We start from the raw sequence: 23872 nt of genomic DNA on the forward strand, positions 1-23872 counted from the left end.
TGTTATGAACGAGCTGCGGCTCGTCCTTGTTTTCTGTATCTGTAATGCGCTTATGTTGCAAATAAGTTGTCAAAGAGGTAAATATGTTTCTCAATTTGCTTGTGTTTTAGATATTTGCTGCTTGCTTTTCTAAATGTGTCATATGTTGTCAAAGTAGTGAACATGTTTTCTTTTGTCTCATGTCCATTGGCACATTTAAGCAGCAACGTAGCAAAGTAGCAGGGTGTCAAGCCACGTATCTCAGCAACCATGATAGATACAGTAGTTCTAAGCCCCTTTCAAACACGCAAAACAAACCTGAAATTGTCTAGACATCACGTGGAGGACCTGTATGTGAGAATGTAAATTTCCAAATAGGTTGGATCGGACATTAAACAGATTTTAGCCTGCCTGTTCCCCAGTAAAAAGTCTGTGTAATGTCAGATTGAGCCATATGTGAATAGAGCAGGTAATTGTTTGGAGAATTCACTGCAAGCAAGTAGGTGTGTTGATGACATTTCTATCATACAGTTGAAACAAAACCAGGGGAAAACAAACATCTATGGGAGAAGAAGGGTCATTTTCACAGAGACAGCCACAAAAATGTCTAACTGGAGAGACAACAAGATTCAGCAACTTCTGTCAGTAAGGGCAGACATATAAATCATGAGACAAATTCAAGGAACTGCAAGAAACTCCACTGTTTATGACCAAGTTATGAACCAGCTACATGAACACAGTATAAGAGCTCATTTATGCTCAATGTTACAGACATGGATGAATCCCTCTGTCAATACATTGTGCTAATTTTGTCTGTGTTTTGTGCACAATTTCTGCAAGCTTACAGATACCAACAAATCTGAGCAGTACCACTGGAGATCATGGGGGCAGTATAGCGTAGTTCAAGCAAGATATGACAATAGGAGACGCCAAAGACATTTAAAACATGGCAAAACAGAATTCTCCGTTCACATGTAGCAATGTATATGATGGTCTCACAGACTACTGACTTCTACAATACTGCCTACATTAAAAGGTACTTTATTACAACCTCCTCTACAGTCACCTCATTTGTTGATGTGTGAAACTTCTGACTGCCCTTTAGGACCATCTATAGTCTGTATCTATGCTATTATAAAGGACACATGGAAGTATGAGGGCAGTGACGTTTACAACAAATGAAACAGATGTTCATAATTTTGTACATGAAGAGAGTATAAATGAGCCCTAATCTGTGTCATGTCCTACACCCCACAAGCTCTACCATCCCTTCGTTAAACCAAATGGAATATTTCCAGTAGTTAAGAACTCTTTTGACACAGACAATCTTGCATGCTGCATGTGTGAAAGGGAAACTCTGGACAATGTCCCGGACCTGACTCTCCAGACATTGTTCGAAGTTTATGACAAAACAGACACGTACATAGACATATTGCAAGAACAGGCCTCCCACGTTCTCTCTGTCTCTCACTGAGTGGGCGCAGTGAACTCTGTGTGTGTGTGTGTGTGTGTGTGTGTGTGTGTGTGTGTGTGTGTGTGTGTGTGTGTGTGTGTGTGTGTGTCTGCATTAACTTGAGCTAAGCTGATCCTAGTTAGATTCCAGCCTGTTGGAGCTGAGAGTCACACCAGGCAGCACAGCCAGCCTCTGGCTATCCACTAAATTAAAGGCCTAATGCACAATCCTTCGTGCAGGCTGACAAACTAATGAAATGGAGAAGTAGGGGCCCCCGGGAGGATTGGGCGGCAGATGAAGACACCTCCAATGAGGGATTCAACCCAGGAGCAACCTTCCCACCTTGTCTTTTCCATCCACGTCTCGCTATCTCTCTCTCTCGCTTTCGTTCTCCTTCTCTCCATTATTCTCTTTCTATCACTCACTTTCTCTTGCATTGCACACAGCAAAGGGTGTCAACAGCATGTCTAAGTGCACAGGGAAGGTGCTGTACAGTTCTGCTGTGTGTACTTATATATGTGTGTGGCATTGGATTTTCAATGTGTGTGTACGGTTATGTGACTCCAGAGAGTTGGGGAGGTGGGGCAGGTTTTTTGGCAGCGGCCTGTTTGTTGCCACCAAACATGACGGTCCCCACAGAGGACTGAACAGACTTAACCCACTAACCTTGAAAGAGGTGCTTTGTCTATAAATAACTCCCACCAATTAAAGCTGTTTTTCTGAGTCCTCCCCACTGAGCCTGGCACCTCGGAGTCCCCGACGACTCGTCTCTCGAGCAGCGCGGCACAGGAGCCACAACCCTGCTAATTAGAGTTGCTATCATTCACCTGCCCCTGTCTTGCTGCTTGGCCCTACTGTCACACAAACACACAAATACATGCACACGACATACAAATGCAAAATACCTACATTCATCCACAAAAAATACTACGATATTACAATATCTTAAGCAGAGGATTAGCCCCGAGGAGATGACTCAGTAATTTAGTTATTTGCCCACTTGTTCGACATGGGTGTTTTATCAAAACTGCCAGCAACAGCGTACATGACGAAATTTAACATTAAGAAGAGGATGCGTCACAACCCTCCAGTGCTTTTGGCGAGTGAGAAAAGGCAATTGGAGGCGAGGAAGAGAGAACGCTACAGAGGGAAATGGGCTGAATTACACTTTAATTGCCATCGCTATTAATTAGAAGTCTTGGAAATCTGTTGCGGTTTGGGTCCCCCCCTCCCTCCCTCTCTCCGCTTTGTCGTCCTTATGAAGCTATCTATTAACATCTTAATTGCCGCCTGGTCGGCTGTGTTGTGCTGTGGCAGCCACAGTGAGTTAGACACAGCCTCTCTGACATGCAGTTCTGGAGGCTGTAGGACGAGTTAGCCGGATGGCTGGCTGGTTAGCTGGCCGAGGGAACACTTTGGGCTGGATCAGTAACAAAAACAAAAAAACATCCAATCAGCAGGCCTGCACGGGGCAAAGACAATTGCAAAGAGTCTTCTATTCGACAGAGAGAAATTAATAGTATCTACTGGGGGGCACTGCTAAAATGCCTCTTGCCTCTTTCATTCCTCTGCTCATGTGTTTGTCATTGTCAGGGGTGTGAAATTGGTCAGTCAGATGCTGATGATGAAGTGGGTAAAATGTAATGAATTCTATCAAGCTTATAAGTGGTTGACCTAGGGTTGATCAGGGGTTAACACCACTTCACCCCTAAGACAGGTCCCATTAGCAATTATATTGTGCATTAACAATCACAGTGTGTGGGCTAATGCTAGAGTTTGTGCATTGTCTTACATGTGTGTGTTGGTGCACCATTTAGTGAGCACGTTATCGCTGGACAACTATTCCACAAGTAGAGAGTCGGCTCTATGATGAAACCTAAGCATGAAGAATGGCTTGTGTGTCATTGACACCCACAGACAGGCCACAGCCGGAGACTGTCAGTCAAACCCTATCTGTCTATCAGCGTCTGCTAACCAGCCTGCAGTCGGATGTGTTGTGTTAAATGGCATTTTTACACATTAATGCATTTGATTATACTGAGGGATGGATGGAAGGCTGTGGCAGCTACACAAGACACTCTGCACCCCCCTCCCTCAAACACCAGGCACCACACCCCTGAACACACACACAAACGCGCTAATAACCCTGGCTTTGACATTTGAAGTAACATTATTATAGGGCTCATTTGGAGCACAGAAGCCCCAGGCAGGAGGCTCTGTTCATCAGGTAGGCCAGGGCTGCTTGAGACTGCAGGGTCAGGTAGGGTAGGGGGCGTAAGGAGCGGGGGCGGTGGGTGTCAGAGCCTCTGGGTTTGACATTCACAGCACAACAGACAGCAGAGATGGATGCTGGGTAGCATTCCATCTAAGCACGCATGACAGAGCCCCTCCCTGCACACAGCCGCATTCAATCCCACATATGACCTTTCAAGAAAACTGGGGTCAACTTCAGGGTTTATTTTTTTTCTGTTGCTGCAACACTGACTCCAAAGGTGAGACAACAATATCAAAACTCGTTGTTGTTTTATGTTCTCAGTTCTGCTTTCAGTGGGTTTTTTCTCCTTTGACTTCACCCTGGACACATCTTGAGAGAAGTTAGCAGCAGGAGTGCTGTCTGGATTAGTGCCAAGCTGCACGCTATTACTGGCAGATCTAAAACACTGGCAACAGGCTGGGTTGTGCGGATCAGGATCAGGGTAATCGCCTCTCTGTGGCTCCTTGTCCTTTCCCAGTCTTTAGCCTTTGTTCAGGGGTAGGTTAGGTGCGTATGAGAGTGTTTGTGTGCACATACACTACAGTTGTGCTTTGTGTGGCTGCATATACACGTTTTTTCCATGTTCATGTTTATACAAATGTGTGTCAGTGTGTGTTCTTGTGCAGGTGCAGGTAGTGTGTGTGTGAGTGTGTGTGTGTGTGTGTATAGGTTAGATGGGGCTCACAGGGTCAGGAGATGCTGCAGGGCTCTGCTGACGGCTGCAGGAAACCAATCAACCTTGTCTGTGTATTCCCCGACCCGTCGTTTTCTTAATGACCTGCCCTGACAGGCCTGCTGCAGCCCCAGCCAAACCTCCCCGCACCACTCAATGGATGACCGGCCCCCATCAGCAACATGCTAATGACCCAAAGAGAGGGAGAAGGGGTAGAGAGGGGAGTGATGGGCGGAAGAGAAATAGGTGGAGGCATGTAGAAAGAGAGTAAGAAGAAAACAGAAAGAAATAGAGAGGGTAGGGTGAAACAGAATGGTTCCCATTTTACAAACAATCAAGGCTATCAAGGCACCGCTAGCAGGCAGAAAATACATCTCTACATGACCTGTATGATGTCATGATGTAAATGTTTGTAGCATTTAGAAATATCGTAACATCTCAGAATAACCTGGTGTATAGTCAACCAAAGAAAATCTTTCTTTGGTATTTCTTCAACTGAAATACAAACTACTCTTCAACCAACCGATTGGTCGGTGGGGGATAAAAATCTGCACGCTACGTCTAGATTGACTACATGGCCACAGCACACTGAGTGCAATCTACCTGCTAGCCTCGTTTGTCCACCAAAGCATTTTTCCTATCACAGGGCACTCTACCACCAAATTGGTGTTCAGGCGGTGCGTCGGGTGGCTCAGTGGATAAAGCAGGCACCCCACATATGAGGGCAGTGTCTTTGCTGCTGCGGCCGTGGGTTTGATTCCAGCTTGCGGCCCTTTGCTGCATGTCATCCCCTTTCTCTCCCTCTTTAATGCTAGCAATCTCCTGTCCTATCTAATAAAGGCAAAAATGCCACCCCCCCCAAAAAAAAATTTATTCAGGCAAGTGTAATGCCCTGGGTGGAAAATAAATGTGATGTCCCCTTCAATATTATCTGAAAATAAACTGCACACTGTAACGCTTTTTCACCTGAGCAGCGTGCATGAGTTTACTCACTACTGAGGATGAACAGGACTGATGAGAAAAATCAGACATGCTGGACACTATAGAAGTTAACCCTGGGGTTGACAATATCATATACAATATAACACTATTGACATTAAAAATCTCTGTAAATGCATGCAAGAGAGAGAGACCTACTATTTTTAGCGCAGAAGTTAACGTTTCGCTTCAACAACAGCTCTGGTGTGATTCTCACACAAGCATGGTAATCCAGTCTTGAATTTTTAAAGTTGAAGATTGGAGTTTGAAGACATAGCTAAATAAATCCATAGTGATACATCAAACACTGAATGTCTTCTGTGATTATTTATCCTTTTTCTGAGTAAAAATGAAAGGTGAAAAATGTTTAACTTTGGGGAAAATGCTGCACTCGTCATTGTAACCAATCATCCAATTACAGTGAAGAAAGGGCAGGACAAATACTAAAAAAGACAACCATCACAGAGGTCAAATAGAACAACAACTGCCATTTTCAGCTCAGAAAAGAAACGCTTTAATGGACACATAGCCTTATTAAAGTAAACAATGAGAATTTGTTCAGACAAGAGCATGTAGACTAACCAATCCATCTATCAACCAGAAGTTTACAGCCCTACGAATAATAATACTATTTTTCTGTTCCAGCAATATTATATTGTATACATTGCAAAATACACTGCACTCACACTCAGACAGTTTAAAAGTGCCGTGGGAGCACACGTATGACTCCACCACCCTGGATCAAGGGTCAGTTTCATGAGGTCATGATGAGCAAAACTATAAATGCAAAAGTTATATCGGAGTTTAGTTCACCTTATGTTCTCTTTGTTTTCTGGTGGCGTCCTTCCTTTCCCCCATCCTTTTTATCCTCATCTTTTTATCATCTTCCTCTCAGTCCTCAAGTCAATTTGTCACCAACATCACTAAACTGGTCTAGTAGGTCGGAGTGCATTCAAGGGATTATCACACACATCCAGCCAATGTTTCAGTGAGAACTGGGCCTGTTTATTGCTTTATCAGAGTAGAGCTAAAACGATTCCTCCAGAAACTCAAGATGCAAAAACTCATCATTAAATCCTATATATGGCACATTGTGTTTACCCTTATGCTGTGGACAGGTATCATGAAGTGGTGGCATGGAATTGCAAAGGGAAGGAGAGAGAGAAAATATGAAACAAAAGCCAGAAAAAAACTGAAAACATCCAAAGTTATACTCTGTACAATGTATCTCTTTTAAAACTAAACTAACATACCACAAAAGCACGTCAGTGCATCAGCATCTCAAGCATCTAGTCTATGCATCCAGTCCATGGAGTGGACCCAACACAGCAATATTAATGGTAGCATATTATGTAAGTCAATATTAGTTTGCATTGGCTGAATTCTAGTTGCTACAGTTGCTAACTGAAGGTCCATCCTCAGAGCTCGCATTCTCTATGTAAAGTCTAAGTCAGGTGTATCTATCACAATGCCTCGCTGTAAAAGTAACACATTCAATTTACCAACGATCTTCGTCAAAGTTCATCATTTCCATACATTTGCTTTACAGCCATACTCACAGCCATATGCTTAAAAGGTATTTAGAATCTTTTCAATTATGTCTCTCCCGATGTTTCAAGGATGACAGCATCATCCATTAGAATTAACATTGTGTACCATTTAAGAGAACCATCTTCCCTGCGTCCGTGTTTAATCACTTATCAGCACATCTACAAATAGCACAAAGAAAGAACATCATGTAGGTGAGCTTTGCCCCACTCCTATTGTGGATGTAATTATAGCAGAGCCAAGAGTACTTGTTGTGACATTGTAAGTTTAATGAAGTCATATAACTTTCTATACTTTTGATCACAACACATGCCATTTAAGTTATTGCACAAATCTGTAGAAGAAGCAGCACAATGGTAAACTAAACACAAGAAATGCAGCAACTCCTCAATATATTATTTGGTTATTATTAATATTTTGTACCTTTTCTGACATGGGTGAGTCACCTACTAATGACACAGTCATACTATACTTCTCTAAACTTAGGGAGTTTTGTCACCGATCAACTGGGGGGTTGAAACACACCATATGAGCTTAGATTTGTCTCTGAAAGCCTCACAGTCGATCATACTCTGCCATTACGTTGTTGCTTTTTTTTCCAATTCAAGTGAGAAAATTAGGGAGTGCGTATTTGCTCTGAGCAAACAACTGCGCAACATGGCAGCAAAAGGTTTATGATGGGGTCAGGATTTCGATCCAGGTTTTCACCAACACTGATGACTGGCGCTTGAAGCATATATGGAGGTTTGAAGAAATTACATCTACATTAATGTATATACAGAAAACAATACAGGTGCAATACTGTTTTAAAAAAAAGCTGTGTTTCTCCACCACAGAGGGAGCACACAAATACTGTGTAAATTCACAAAAACAACTTAGCATCAACTATCCAGGTTAATGAACAAGCTAGAATTATAAGAGGGGAGGTTAGTATGTCGAATCATCTAAGAATCTCTGAAACAGCTAAACTAACATGCCAATACCACGCAGATATAAACCTCTTACACGTTTTACGTTTTTTCCTCTAATTGTAGGTAATTGGGCCTTTAAACCAAAAACAGCACTGCATTAAAAAAATACAAGGGGGTGTGTCAGGGTGGGCATGTAACAACTGAAAGATGTCCAGTCAGAATGACAGCAAAAACACAACGTTCACATCACAAATTAGTCTGCCATGACAAAGATGAGATACCATAGGCCTTGTTGATCTCCAGAGGGTAAATTCAGGTGTTGCAGCAGCACAAAGACAAGAATAAGCAGAAGAAAAGTGTGAATAAAATACGTATACAACCATATGGGAGTAGAGGAAATATTATTAACTGAAGACCAATTAAAGACATAATTATGAGGTAAAGTGAGCCAATATGATTAATAGTGGCCAGTCTACTGTTATTCAAACAGTGTGGGCCAGAATAATACATACTTTAATTAAGTAATTATACTTAATGAAGTCTGTATTAATAAAGCAAAACATAAATATAATGAAGTATATAATGTAGTAAGACCATATAACATATTAACATAGTATAGTATAACATAGTACAGTATAGAGTTAAGTATTATGTATAATATATGGTATAAGGTCTAATGTAATAGTAGTAATAATAACAAACTATAATCTAGTCCAACATAATATAGTATCGCACAGCCGTAAAACAGAATGTCAAATGTTATATGGTATAGTATGGTACAGTATAATAGCGTAAAACACTGTATGTATATAAAATGTCTTAGCATAATATAAAATACAATAGTAGTTCATAGTATAGTATAGTACAGTACAGTATAGTATGATTAAAAATACTTAGTATAGTAGATGGACTGCATTTAGGGAGCATTTTTAATCTTATCGACCACTCAATGCATTTTAGAACACAAGCCAGCATTCATCCATTCACACACACATTCATGCACTGGTGGCAGAAGCTACCATGAAAGCAATTTCAGGTTCAGTAACCTGCAAAAGGATACTTCAACATGTAGACTACAGTGGCCCGGGATCGACAAGCAACCTTCTGATTAGTGCATGAAATGCTGAGCCCAAGCTGGGCTCATATATACTGATACATCAAGATATATCAAAGTATATAAGTAAATCACTCCAACAGAGTGGTGTGGGGGGGTCCTGTCAGATGGTGTTTCATTGCTGATCCTACATCGTTTTGCTGTAGCCCTCTGCATCGCCACCCTTGTTGCTTCATCAGAATGGCACCTTTTGAATAAAAAAAGGGGGCGTCATTTTCATACATTGCTGTTGTAAGTTTGAACTAGGCCTAATGAAGCTGAAGAATGAGCAAGACTCTTCATAGAGGTTGTTTAAAATTAATAAGTTATTTTGTCTGCAAATTTTGGTAGCATTCTTACCATATTAGTTTTTTTTTTTGTCTTATAAACCACTCCATTGGTCTTTTTTTTTTGATAGCCACAATCTTACATTTTTGGCAGACAGATATCCCTTCATCTGTCCACATTCAGGCACCAATCCAGCCAACCAACAAACCAACCATGCTGGTGTTCATTTCTCCACTTTCTATCCCCTGCTCTGTGCGGCTGTCTGGTCATTAAGGTCATTGACCTGTAATCTGATAGCAGTCAATGAGCTAACCAAATGAGCCACCTAATATCTGAATCCTGCTGCAAGCACAGACACTCTCAATAATGCTGTGTACATTAACAGCATTAACACAGAAAGGAGGAGAACGGGTGGCTGGGGGGAGGGAGGGAGAGGGAGAGAGAGAGACAGAGCATGAGAGAGAGAGAGAGAGAGAGAGAGAGAGAGGGAGAAAGAGAGAGAGAGGTGGCAACACTGAGGATGAAAGAAAATAAGAAAACCTTATCTATCATTGAACACTGAGATTTTTTTTCCTGTTGTACGAGACACGGCTGCGTGTGCAATTCATCATCTTTTATTTAGAAGATGTACGGAGACCCATAAAGCCTCGTAAGATGAAATATGTCTCTTGAATAAATTGTGAATATTCTGTGTTTTCTCTCTGTGATGGAACAGTATTTCAATCCCTGTCATTATGATGCTGCCAGAATCCCCTGGCAGGCACGAGGAGGTTTAGGACTTTTAAGCCGTTTGTTTCATCTCAGGTATTAACCCCAATTTTATACCTACGCAGTGAGATAATCATGGTTTCAAGCTGTTAGTATTTTCTTCACTCACCAAATCTGCACACTTTTAATCCCTAGAAACTAATTAAGATTTATATAATTATCATTTTTGCCAGTTTAGTTTCCTCACTTTGTGTGTGCCCGAATTTTGTGTGTGTGTGTGTGTGTGTGTGTGTGTGTGTGTGTGTGTGTGTTTGTGTGTGAGCGGGAAATAGAGACAAACCATAGAAGAAGAAATTGGAGGAAAAGCATGTTGAAGCCCAACCGTCTCGAAGAGGAAAGTGAATGGAGGTAGAGCATTAAGACAAGGTTTCCTTTATGTGTGTTGGGAGGCATCGTGCAGCTGCAGTGCTTTGGGTGGGCACTGACTGACCACCCTTCTGAACACACTCACCACACTCACATTCTGTCAAACACACACACACACACACACACACACACACACACACACACACACACACACACACACACACACATTCTCACACACACACACTCCCCTGTCAGACCCTGGAAATACCTCACATTCCTTCCACTTCACTGGCTGCTTTACAGCCAAGGAGAGATAACAAAGGAATGGGCAGGCATTGAATACCAGCCTGCAGTGCGGACTCAGAAAGCTTTTTTTTCATATTATTATCAAAACCCCAAGACGCAACACCTTATCTTGCCCGTCCCATTTAGAGATCTGACTGGCCGTTCTGCTAATGAGATACAGTACACTGTACATCTAAGTGAGCCACCAGCCTGGCTCACCTGTTAATCCCATTGAAGTGAAACCTCATCCTACTGTCTGAGCAGCGCGTTGGCTCGTCCACGTCCCTGGGCCCTGACTCGTACCCTGGCCGACTCCAGCTCTACCACTCTCCCCTGGGATGAGGTTTTCTCTTTCTCCTGGGCTCAAGTTTCCCTGGGTCTCTCTCCTCCTGTTTCACCTCCTGTAACATGCCTCCTTTCCTTTTGCCATGCTCAGGTCATCTATAATATTCACCCCCATGAGTCTTCATCACAATGACAAAGAGGGATGGCTAACAGATGCAGTGCAACTCATTCACCTGTATGTTTTGGTCCACTGATGCACAATCAAGATCTAATAGATGATATTGCTTGAACAGGAGACAGCAGATTGATTTCCACGGCCGGTTCATTATAGTGTAAGGGGAGAGCTTCACAGTCAGGTGATGTTCCGGCTGAAGTCTCTCAAAACCTCTGCTGTACGTTGGCCCGAAAACAGGACTGACAGTGGAGGAGCATGGAGCCTGGAAGAGGGCTTCCCAATGAGACTGGCAGGTGGAAATATACAGTGATTCAACCATCACTTCCCAGCTCAAACTGTCTCTCATTCTCACTTCACGCTCTAATCTCTTCAAGACATGTGCAGCCTACCTGGTCACTGATGAAACTGACTTACACACGCAGTGTCTTTGTTCATCAGAGATTATATAGGAATTAGTTTTCAAGTTATGATGTTTCTATGAGATGAACAATTCAGCATAAACCAATTTCTAGGACATACTGTAAACTCCTGCAGGATCAGCTGACCTATCAAGTGTGTTACTGAAAGTGTAACGTGTAACATGTAACCTTTCCCTGGGTGGGGAATCTGAGCTGCTGATCCTCGGTTTAGTATCTAAGGTATCAATATCTGGTGTTCTCTAAAATATCTTAAGACCCGAGATCTTACAGTTCTCCGGGTTTATTAAACTCACTAGTTTCACAGAGCATTAAGACCTCCACTCCACAAAAGACACAAAAAACCGCACACCAGCTGAAAATAATAGACACTGGAAATGCCTCTGCAAACCAGTCAAGTTGAGCAATAGCCAGAGGTGTGTTTTTGTAGAACATTATGATGTTACAGTCAAGTTAACCTTTGGATATGTAATGATAACACATAATTGTATCCTATTTGACATTTGTGTGAAATACTGTCATAATTAACATATGAATTCTTAAGTAATGGCTAAAAACATGTTTTTGGAGGACCGTAAATATCTAATTAGTTCATCAATGACTCCAACTGAAGTTTTGTGACAAATCTGAACAAATTCTCTCAAGGCGTTTTTGAAATATTGCTTTTACCAGAATGGGACAGACAACCCACACACATAATGGCTTCGACAACAGCGATCACCAGCCCAGAGGCATAAAAATGAATAAAGGTCTTCTGTTGAGTTTATATTCTCTGGTACACTTCTTTTTTAAACTCAGTTTTAGTTTTCTAAAAGAAAATCCACTTGACTCAAATCTACCAACTAGTAGCAGTTTAAGTCAAAAAAGATAAACATGCCAGGAAAACTGAATTCTTCTTAGTTACATTTCTTTTGATTAGGTTCCTACCGGTTCAGTGAAAGGGCTCAACATCCAGGTGTCAGCGACCAGACAAGATGACGGGTTCCACGAGCATCAATGACAATCCAGACAGCAGATGACGCAGCTCCATCCATCATAATCCATCCATCTGCACACAAGTATACAAAACATTTACAATATTGTCAGAATGTTATTGTCTATCATACTAGAATTTACCAAAACAACCCTTATAATAATGTCTCATTCTGTGCTCTGTCATTTTAATTTCAAAATAAAGCATATCTGGCCTTTAAGAGATCTATGTCAGTGCCATGTAGGCTGAGTCCTTCGCAGCAGTCCAGGTTCGATTCTGGCTTGCAGCCCTTTGCTGCATGTCCTCCTCATTCTCTCTCTTCCTTTCCTGTCACTCTCTACCTGCACAATAATAAAGGTAAGAAAAGCTACCAAAACTAATCTAATATATATATATATATATATATATATATATATATATATATATATATATATATATATATATATATATGAAACTGCACAAAAAAAATAAAAATGCATCAAAATTAAGGTTGTTACTAATCACTGACATGCCCCAGACTGTGAAAATGAAATGTTTTGTATTTTTTCCATAAACACTAACAGTGGCATCATGTACATAAACTGGCATTCAAAGGGTTAAAGATATTCAGTAATTCTCATTACAACATAAGTTTGTCAAAAGGTTTAAGTCTGTAAAAGTGAAAAATAATGATAGAATCTAATATTTATATGGCAGTTTTAGGGAGAGGACATTTTTGACTCCTGATGACGCCAGAGGCACCAGGGTAGATATTTCTCCTTCAGTGTTTTACACATTAGCTTAAAACCACAGTTGAAATGCGCAGAAAGTACCTCATATGCTTTACTGGAGCAGCAGCTAGCTTGTGCATAGCCCGTGTTGCGCTTAGCTTAGCCCCTAGGCCACAATCACGCCGACAGAGGTGAGCAAAAACCGTGCTCATTTCGACAAAAACCTACATTTACTTCACATCACATCAAAACGTTGTGTTGTGCCTGGTTCAACCACATAATGTTGGAGCGAAATCTTAGTACTGACCAGCTAACTTTGGGTAGCTAACTCACGCGATAATACGCCACTTAAATGGGAGGAGCCGCCACACGCTGTTTTTCCAGTCGCTGCTCTTCGGTTTAGACGTTTTCCCCCCTGAGGGTTAATGCTGTCAGCTCGCGTTAAAATTCCTGTAAAACTTAGAGGTTTCTTAATTCACTTTTTTGCACATCTGACAGAGCTTGTGTCACACACCTGTCAAGGTTGCGTGCACTGCGGGCACTGCGGGCACGCGCTCTACCGGGCTACCCTTTGCTGCATTCACGAAATATCGGGACAATGGGAAAAATAGGAGTATCACCCCCGATTTCTGCTTTCACACATTATTCTATGGAGGTTACATATATTCACACCGGATCAACAACTTAAATTCGCTACCTTCATGTGTTATTTGAAGCATTTCATTAACATTAGAGACAGATAGTGTATAGCTCCTGTAAAACTGACTGAATCCTCTGTATTAATCGCGGATTTTAATTGGTTTAAACAACCACCAGCCATGTATTTGCAGCCATTCTGTCAACAGTTTGTTGACATGTCTGTAGCGGAGATGTCTGCAATTCTTCTCTCACCCTAATTGTCACCAATAACTACTGACTGTAAGTGATTCCGGTGTAAACGATACAACGTGAACGCGTCATCACCTGCGCAAAGCAAGGGGCGTTAGCCAATTAGCATGTTTGTGAGGCGTTTGGGGAACATGTGTAAATTGCGACTACAGAAAGTAACCTCCGTTACGTTTGTTTTTTGATTTTGTTTTTTTGTTTGGTTGGTTGTTTGGTTGGTTTTGTTTTGTATTTAAAGCTAAGCTTGACATTTTTTGAATACACTTTACTTTACTCTCTGGCAGAGAGTTACACTAGGAGATTGAAACCACTCTCATTTATCCACAGTAAATGACATCAGCATCATTTAGCATTTTATGGAACACAACCCAGCATAAAAAAGCAGGTCCGGAACTGTAATATAGGCCTACATTGGGTTTTTCGTATGGATAAAACAAAGGAAATAAAACATATTTATTGGGGGTTTCAGTGGTTAGTGGAGTTAGAGCAAGCAAAGTTGCTGCTCAATTTTCTTACCTTATTACAGTGCCTAGTTGTTTCCCCAAACAACTGGCTGGTGGCCAGCAGCCAAAGATAAGTTTCAAGAGTTGTGAGATGATAAACAGAGCAGAGAGCAGGAAAACACATCTATTCTACACAACAACAAAAAAATCTATATTTCTCTCATTTTTGCTATTTTATTTTTGTGAGTATCTTCATAATTATACTTCTTCAGACCTCTAAAATGTATTTGCATTAAAAAAAAAGTGGGCAAAAGTCATTCTTTCATTGACCTGGTCACAGCTGATAGATGTATAAAACCTGTCATAAAGAGTTGCACATCTTTACTTTATTTTAAGAGGTCACCAGTAAAAAGGTCAAGAACCACTGCTCTACTAGCTACACTAGCATCCAATGTATAAAAAAAAGAAAATATAAGCAATATATAATAAGCAATAACATACCACACAACAACAACCATTTCAAACAAAGGCAAAAACATTTTCACAAACAATTTCTTTGTGTACATGAAAATGTCATTTTTCAGCATTATTCATGACCTATGAAGATTTGAGGAGACAGACAGAAAGGAGAAGTCACTCAGATTTGGGTGAATTTTGGAAGCGCATGAAGAAAATTGGGAGGGGTTAGGGCATCAGGGCTGAGCTGTGAACCCAGCAGGAGGCCATGTCCCCCCTAGGGAGGGATGTCCGAGCATGGCACCCCCTCAGGGCAAGACAGATAGACAGAGCCACATAGAGTTAACATGATGGTAACAGTGGCGGGCATCAGCTTCCTCTCATTGCGACGTCCTTGTAGAAATGCCAGGCCTGTGGGTGTGGTGGGAGTGGTTTTGTGGAAGAAAGTGGGTGGGTTGTGTGGTGATAACGTGGTCCGGTGGTAATCCCACATGGCACAAGCAAAGCCCCAGGTAGTGTTGCAGGAGAGCAGTGGCAGCTCTGTGTCATGGTTGGCCAGGGCTAATGTGTCAGCTGGGTGTTTCCCCAAATCAGCCTCGTCCTACACCAGGACAGCCCTCAACCACAACGGGCCGCTCAAGACGACATATGCTGAAGGCAGAGACTCACTTTGTATGTGTGTGTAATTTGTGTCACTTCACACACAGGCTTGCATGAATATTTCTCATAAACATGTATTCATGGAGGTGTGTGTCTGTGTGTCAGCATCTGCCTGCTTGTCAGTACATGTTTGAGTGTATACAGTGCATGTGTATGACTGAGCCCGAGTGTGTGTGTGTGTGTGTGTGTGTGTGTGTGTGTGTGTGTGTGTGTGTGTGTGTGTGTGTGTGTGTGTTTGGACCCAGACCGATGGCAGTGGGGGTCTTATTGATGTTGATGCAGTCCAGACATCTTTATTTAAAGCTGATGTGGTTAAAGTAGCCTCTTAAGCCGCCCTCTCCACGCCTCTGTGGTCTAAGCCAGTGTGAAGAGGTGTGCTAATCGCTCTGCCATGTCTGCGTGCGAGACAAGCGGGAAAGTTCCCTGCAGCCCGGTGATTTGATCACAGCTGATTAGAGACGCACCCATTGCCAACAAGGCAAACAGGTATGAGGGCAGATTAGTGCTAGAAAGTATGTAAGAATAGAGCATTAGTTGTTCGCTCAAAGGCGGCTAAGTGTCTTAGTGTGACGTGGCACTCTGAGCAGCGCATAGAGCTGCAATTTGGATTCAGGAGTACAGAGATCCAATAGGAAATCTGTGGAAGGCTGACTCCAAAAGCAGCAGCAGATCCTTCCCCTGCTTGCCTGCTCCTCTCCTGACAGAGCTGCTGCTGATCGCGCCGCCTCGGGCCTGTTGTGACTGGATGCTGCCGTCCAAGCCTACATGTCAGTGTGAGACAGGCTCTCCCTGACCTCTCTAGCGCTAGGGGCCTCCCAGCCCCAAGGAGGGGCCCCCCGCTCCATCACATCCCTTCCAATTACTGACATCCTGCCGCCTTTGAACACACAGGAATCATAGTGAAGAATAGCAGAGGTCAGACTGCAGATGGAGAGGGGTGGAAACGGCAGAGTCTAAGTAAGAGGGAAAGAAAGAGAAAAGGGGGGAAGAAGAGTGAAAATGCTATTTGTGTCATTGATGCCTCTGTAGCCCCACCACCAACCCCTCCATCCTTTTCAAGGCTCCTGACTGAACCCTAATCAGGAGCAACTGTTTCAACAACAAAGACGGAGGGGCAGCGAAAGTTAAAAAATAGCCCTCTGATTGGTTTAAACAGAGAAAAAAAAGCACAAACATTCCTGCTGCCTCCTGAAAACAACTAGTTTGGGTCAGTTTATATGTGATAAACAGCTGCCCTGCTGGAAAAAAAAGTGGAATATGAGGATCTCCAGTTTTTCACTAATTCAATCATGAGGCCTCACTGAGAGGACATTTCCTGTTACTTATAAGGAGGTAATTAATATGAAATTACATTTTCCACAGTAATAGTGGATCGGACTTGTTGAGTAGCAGACATGTACAGTAAATAAGCAGTTTGGTTATGGGAATGACATGAAACACACAAGCTGTGATTGGTTTCAACGTAGAGTGTGTTTCATAGCAAAAGTCGCTGATGAATGAATGACTGTGCTCGAGGAAGTAAATGGAGGGGGGGGTTGTCGTTGGTTGCCTGTTTGCGCATGTGTGCATGCAGGCTGTGGCTGTCCTATAACGAATGGCATATGAGATTGGTTGGTGCGCCTGGCAAGGGCCCAGTGCCCTTAAACCCAAATTAGCCTTTCCAAACCCATATCCCCCTGGCACAATGAAAAATCCCACACATACATATAAGCCCACACACTCACAAATACAAACACACATACACAAAAAACCACCAATGACCTCACTCTCCCAAACTGTGGTGAACACAGCCAGGCCAGAAATCCCTCTAAGGCCTCCCTTTCAGACTGTAAGCACTGTACTGCTGAGTAGCCATATCAAGGGTCATTATAGGGTCAAAATGGGCTGCTATTAGACTCCAGCAATCCCTGCAATTCAAGCATATAAAATGTGCATCACATTTGCGGTAAAAGCATTACATCAAACTAGTTTTGACATGCTCGCTGTGCTGTGGAAAGCATAAAAATAGCTCCCTTTTATGATATAAACTATACCATTTATGGCTTTTTGTCTTTTATTTTTGCCTAAGCAAATGAGTTTTTGTGCACTCTCCATTTCACCAAAATGCACTCTGTGTGTGTGTGTGTGTGTGTGTGTGTGTGTGTGTGTGTGTGTGTGTGTGTGTGAGCATGTGTGTGAAAGTAGAGTTTAAAGGGTGTTGAAAACTATTAGCCTGCTGCAGAGAGGCGCTGTGCAGAGAATGAGTGATGAATTATTGAAGTGGCTCTTTGGTGTGAATGAAGTGTTGAAAATGTACATTGCCACGGAGCACTCTGACGTTCCTGTGAAAGGCTTTCAATAGCATGTGTTAAAATGCATGTGTTAGTTCAGACAACTACTGTTCCACGCCTATTTCCTTGAAACCATTAACAAAATGCAAAAAAAGTGGGTGCCTACTCTTCCCCTCTTTTTTTAGTCTATACTTCCCTCTCTTTCCTGTTAAAACACTTCACCTCCTCCTGTTATGATTTTTCTTCTTTTTTTCCCCTTTTCTCACTGTCTCTTTTCTTCTCTTCCCCCTATTCTTTTCCAACAGGGGCCTCAGAATTTCCTCTTGTTACAGCACATCCAGTGATCAGTCACTGTGATTCCACTCTTTCAAGTCTTCCCTGTTTCAAAGAGCCATTGCCGTTGGGGGGAGAGTGAACAGGAATCTGAACCAATGCTTTTCGACAGCAGGGCCGCTCCTGCATGTTACACCCCAACAGCACCAATGGAGAAAGGCGGGGTGGGGTGGGGGGGGTGGCTCTCAAATACACATCACACATGAAAGTCACCTCACTCCAACCGGGAGAAATCACGGGCCCTGACGGAAAGGTAACAGCCGGCCGCAGGCACTCAGCGAGTTGCTAGGAGACAGGGAAGCAGTGTATGGTCGACGGGATGAGCGGATGGCTGGTGTATTCGCTCAAATGGAGCTCACTGACACGTACAGACACACTGACAACATACAGCTAAACATAAACACAGTGAGACATGAAGGGAAGAGGCATATAACAAAAATACAGAATGTGACATGACTGCATGGAATAAAAAAAAAGGGAAAAAAGGGTGCTTTAAACTGGATTATATCCCTAAACTTACATGATATCAAGGCATTTTTGCATGACTTGTCAATTCAGCCTGCTCATATGCAATAATCCCAAATATATTGAACTGTTGATCAACGCTGCCCCCAGAGCTGCACACATACAGTCAGTTCTCTTTCCGGTATTAAGGTGTTTTATGGTTGTGGGTAATAAGATGGCTGCTCGCCTCTCTCCTTGACCTGCTGCTGAACCTGCCATAGTTGACACGACTACACTAGAGGGATGGGAGATGGCAAGAGCCGAGCAACTCCACCTGACTGTGTTCAGTCAACAAGAAAGCTACAGCTCCTGACTCATCCAACCTCTTAATTTCAATCTCTCCTTCTGACCCAGAATTCCTTCCCCTCAATCCGACACGTTAGTTCCTGCGAGGAGAGCATCCTGGGGATTAAGGCATGACGTGATGTGTTTCCAATGATTTAGCTCCCTCACTATGTGGTGAGAGATGCTCTGTGGAATGAGCCAGGCTGCCCGCAGATACCGGTTTTGGATGAGTGCAGGGGGGAGGCTAACTCGCCTTATCTAAAGTATTTGGAGGGGAGGACATGGACGCCTTCTCTTCCATTATATCATTATGTAAACACGGGGCTGTGCCACAGGTTGACGGGCTGTATTTCATAAATCGGCAGAGAACAAGCCTGTCTTGATTAAGGCGTGCTTACATCATCGTGGGAAATCAATCTGTTTAATTGGCCTGCTTTTGTCAAATATATTAGCTTAAGACCTGTATGAGACCATTATATTGAAGAGTGTAAATGAATATGCTTTCAGCAGTCAAGATTCACTGAGCTTGTTGTTATGATTTATCGTGCTTACTAAACATGTTTTTCCTGACTTGACCATGCTGAGGCTGACGGAGGGGGAAAATATGAGGAAAAAAAAGGTGCAAGAAGCGACGCAAGTCATCTTCAAAGTGGTTCATTTCATGACTGCAGTCATAATGATGCAAGATCGACTGAGTGTGGCAACATTGGATGAACCGCATATAAAAAATTCAATAAGTGTATTGTATAATGCTGCAAAAAAGGACCGTCACCTGCGTTTGAAGCATATATCTACTTGACCTGTTTTGCATATGATGTTTTCTTTTCAACAAAGCAGCCCGGGTTTATCTTCCCCTACACTGTTTTAAAGTCACGTCAACCGTTTTAGCATTCATGGCAAGCCACAGCAAGGCACAATAACAAGTGGTCTATTCAAATTAAATCAGTAATGGCATTGTCCATATTTCAGGCAGGTCATGCGTTTTTATTTATTCAAAGAATGAAGACAGGTCGGTTCCTCTCACAATTATCTCTTTTCATTTAAAGAATGAATGTGCATGTCAGGGCTTCTTTTACTCTCTTTCTTTCTATTCTAAGTCCCCCCCATCCTCGCTGCCCCCGCCATCACTGGGCGACAGTAGAGGTCGTTAGTGGAAGAGGGATGATGCCAAACTTGACTGGAGTCGAGCCTTATCTCTATTCTTTACACTCTCGCTTTTGTTTCAAGGGCTTTGTTTACACACGCCCCATTAATCACCTTCTGCCTTCCCACAATCCCACAGCATTTAAAGTGGGTGCTCGTCCTGGGGACACTGTGCAGCACAGGTGCCAGTGTAAATCTCTCTTTCTTCTCCTCTTAAGGAAGGAAATGAAGATTCCCAGACCTCTGGTCACCTTCTCCTCTCAGGTTCCCCTGTTATCTCTTCTTTACTCTGCCCTTGGCCTCGATCGCTATCTCGACATATCACTCCAACTCGGGGCCCCAGAGCGGTCTGATTACCAAACATTCACACACCGCCTCACCTGGGCACGAGTCTATTGGCCCACCAACGCCACCTCTATGCCGTTTAATCCAGTCCCGACAGCTGACTGACACTGCCCTCATGTCTTGACAGCAAAGTGTGAGGGTATGCAGACAGGATGTTGTTGAGCAAACATTAATCACACCGCAGGAAGCCACTGGCAAAGAGGAAGATGGAGGACAGAGAAGAAACCGCCCGCCAATGGCTCCAAGGACTGCAGGGTCACCTCTAGAAGGACACCTCTCCGTAAAGAGCCCCAAATGGTATGCAGACAGTCCTCCATCTGCCTCACCGTGGGATGGAGGCCACAACGTAGAGTGCCCTAGGGATGCCGTTTTTCTGTAGGCCAACTGGAAAGTTAGTTTCACCCTGGTTCTGATCCTAAAAAAAGCATATGGGATTTTTCCATTAGATTGTGGATCGTTGCAGAAAATAATTTCTGTGGAAAACAAATATTTATCATAGTTACATGTTTGTTCAGCAAAATAATCTTCACAAATGAACGTCACGTTCAGGATTTTTGAAGCCTTGCTTTAATTGCCAGAGGTTAAAAAAGCTGATATAAGACTGCCTTCTTCCAGCCTTAACTTTTAAGGTAAGATTACCTGGGCTGTGGGTAAGAAAAACCATGGGGACACCTTCTCAGTTTATCCGTCAGTTTTTAATGCCCGCCTCAACCATAGGACAACAACTCAACTGAACACACACACGAAGCATCTCTGGTATCACTCCTTGGAAGGATCATCACATTAAATAGTTCCTTATTGTTAACTTAAAGTAGGAACAATTTAAACAACATATGAATTTGGTAAAAAATTAAATGAACTTATTGATCTAAATAAATCAGGGAATAAAGTAAGATTATCTACTAAATAAAATAAAACTTCACAAAAATGAATCTCACCTTACACAAATGTTAGACTATAACAAACTACACTACAGTCGCGTTACTGCCGCTACATGGCTGTAAAGCTGTGTTTGGCGCAGTTTGGTTTAATGATATTTTGAGTTTCATTTAGCCGCTTGTTGGTAACCACCTTATTTTCAGACACATAAAAGCTTCAAAGTTCATGAGAGGGGTATTACTGAAGAATCTTATGTCGTAGAAAAAAACGTGAAAGTCACTTAAGCTTGTATTAACCACAGACCTTATTTAAGGCTTCTAAACAAAAACCCATTTAAAAAAAACATTGACTTAAAGACAAGGGAACTGGAAGGGCTAAAATGCTAACTCATTTCTGGGTTTTAGGACTCATTACTGGGGTACTCTAATGTCATCCATGTTCCAAACTGTCCATCTTTTCCTCGTTCTATTCAGATATGCGAATAAGGGATACTCCTGCAATGACTTTGACACTCAGAATATCAATGAATGTGTGAAAATAGGTGAAAACAGGCGCCATAATGAGGACAGAACATGTGAAAATGTGTGAATTAATTCCTCTTCAGATACATGGCTGCATTCTGATATTGGTCCAAGAGAGTATATGTGCAGTCCATGTATGGAGAGCCCCTCTACCAGCGCTTTAATGCATAGCCCTGTTTAATTGCATAGTCAATGCATTCATCATTCAGAATGCAGAGCTTGGCTAAAATGAATTGAATTATCTGGCGGGGAGAACAAAGAGATGTATATTGAGTTTGTGTGTAATTTATTGTTGCAGAGTGAAGCGAGCGGAGAGCAAGAGAGAGGCTGGGAGAATTAGAGGCAGAGAGGGAAGATAGAGAGACCTGGAGGAGGACAGGAGGGGGGGGGGGAAGGCACAAAAAGGGTGAGGGAGGAGAGGGAAGATAGAGAGGTCTGGGGGAGGCGAGAGGAGAGGCAGGGAATGAGAGAGTGAGAGAAATGAGTAGGAGAGAGGAGATAGGGAGGCCAACAGAAGTGGAGGGGGGAGACAGAGAGAGAGAGGAAGACAGGGAGGATGAGGAAGGGGAGAGATAATAGTGAAGCCTGGAGAAGGAAGAGGAGGAGGAGAGAGAGATGGAGGGAAAAAGAGAGGCAGGAGAGGGAAGCTTGTGAGCCAGAGCCAGAGATAGACCAGAGACAGACCTGACACCTTCCTCCAGATTCCTGAGGGGATAAAACACAAGCACTGTGTGTGTGTGTGTGTGTGTGTGTGTGTGTGTGTGTGTGTGTGTGTGTGTGTGTGTGTGTGTGTGTGTGTGCGTGCGTGTGTGTGTGCATGTGTGCATGTGTGTGTCCATCTCCACATGCCTGCACAAGTATGGAATTTGACAACAGGGAGATTTCTGGGAGATTTCTTGAGTTGTTATACATGTAAATGTTGAATGAGCGATCCACACCTTTCCCAGAATTGAACACCTGGACACCTACACAACCACCTACATGAAATCACCTGCCGTCCACGGTCTCACTCACTCACACACTTGCATGCTTGCACACACACACACACACACACACACACACACAGAGACACACATTTACTCTGCCAAGTCTCCATCTCTCTCCGTTGACTGTGAAGTAATTGCAGTGAGTATTGAAGAGAAAGCTTGTGGAGCCCGTGGTGGTGGAGAGAGGAGGGGGGGCGGGCTGAGGAAAATCTATTTCCCAATACTATCTAACTGCAGCTTTCCTCCAATGGACTTGCATTCCTGGTACTGGCTGTGTCCCATTGATTCCTTCCCAACATCATCTGAAAATCTATGAGCATAAAGGGCAGCTCCACGAAGTACAAAGCACATAAGTGCACATCATGTTCTATACGGTCACTGTAGGAGAAACTCTCGATCTCACCTTCTCTCGTTCGCTTTGCTCTGTGTTCTTCATGCTACCTCTTCCCATTATTCTTGGCCCAATGCTCAAACACTGTTGGGTGGGAAGGATAGATCCAGACAGAAGAGGGGAAAAGAGGTGGAGGTGAATAAGAGGAGCAGAGGAGAGGCACTGGGAAAAGGCCGTATGGATTATTCCGCGCAGGTTGTGACATTTCCTGACAGTGCATTATACAGCAGAGAGCTAAGCAATGCATGTTCACATACTGTTTCTGTGGAATAACTCAAACCTGGAAACCTAGCACAGGCTTTGGCCTCAATACTTGCAGATTCCTTTGCATCTTACACTGTAAAATCTGACAAATTGATCTCTCTTAAAAAAATCTTAGCAACCGATCGCCTTGAAAAGGAAAAGTAAATATAATTATAAATGCATGTTTACTTTATTTATTAGAGTTAAGTTTACTTGAAATTTAGCTGCATTAACTTCATTCTGTGAAATTTTTGCAATTTAAAAATGACATTTGAAATGTTCTTTACAAGTTTTGGCAACTTGAGTAAACCAAGTTAATCTGACTTAACTTGATCATCACAAAGAGGATTTAGCCAATGATGTTATCAGATTTGCGAGTTCTGTTTTGTTAGCATGTTTTAGAATATACCAGTATAACTGACTAGTTTTCAAC

At 42.7% G+C, this 23872-nt stretch overlaps 1 long non-coding RNA gene across 4 annotated transcripts in view; it reads right to left on the reverse strand.

Annotated features, from left to right (window-relative positions):
* The window catches only part of LOC148189789 (uncharacterized), a 278012-nt gene that overhangs the window by 232464 nt on the left and 21676 nt on the right, over window positions 1-23872 (reverse strand). The window contains exons 1-2 of one of the 4 annotated variants that reach the window (XR_015776324.1): window positions 13429-13635; window positions 12340-12460 (exon numbers count right to left, since the gene is read on the reverse strand). This is a non-coding gene — a long non-coding RNA (uncharacterized LOC148189789). Of the gene's footprint in view, window positions 1-12339; window positions 12461-13402; window positions 13636-19948; window positions 20835-23872 lie in introns of those variants that run through there. The other 3 variants (XR_015776323.1, XR_015776325.1, XR_015776326.1) reach the window with 3 other exon arrangements.

Source organism: Plectropomus leopardus, chromosome 4 (genome assembly GCF_026936395.1).
Source record: "Plectropomus leopardus strain MGB_pleo_1.0 chromosome 4, ASM2693639v1, whole genome shotgun sequence".
NCBI lineage: Eukaryota > Metazoa > Chordata > Actinopteri > Perciformes > Serranidae > Plectropomus > Plectropomus leopardus.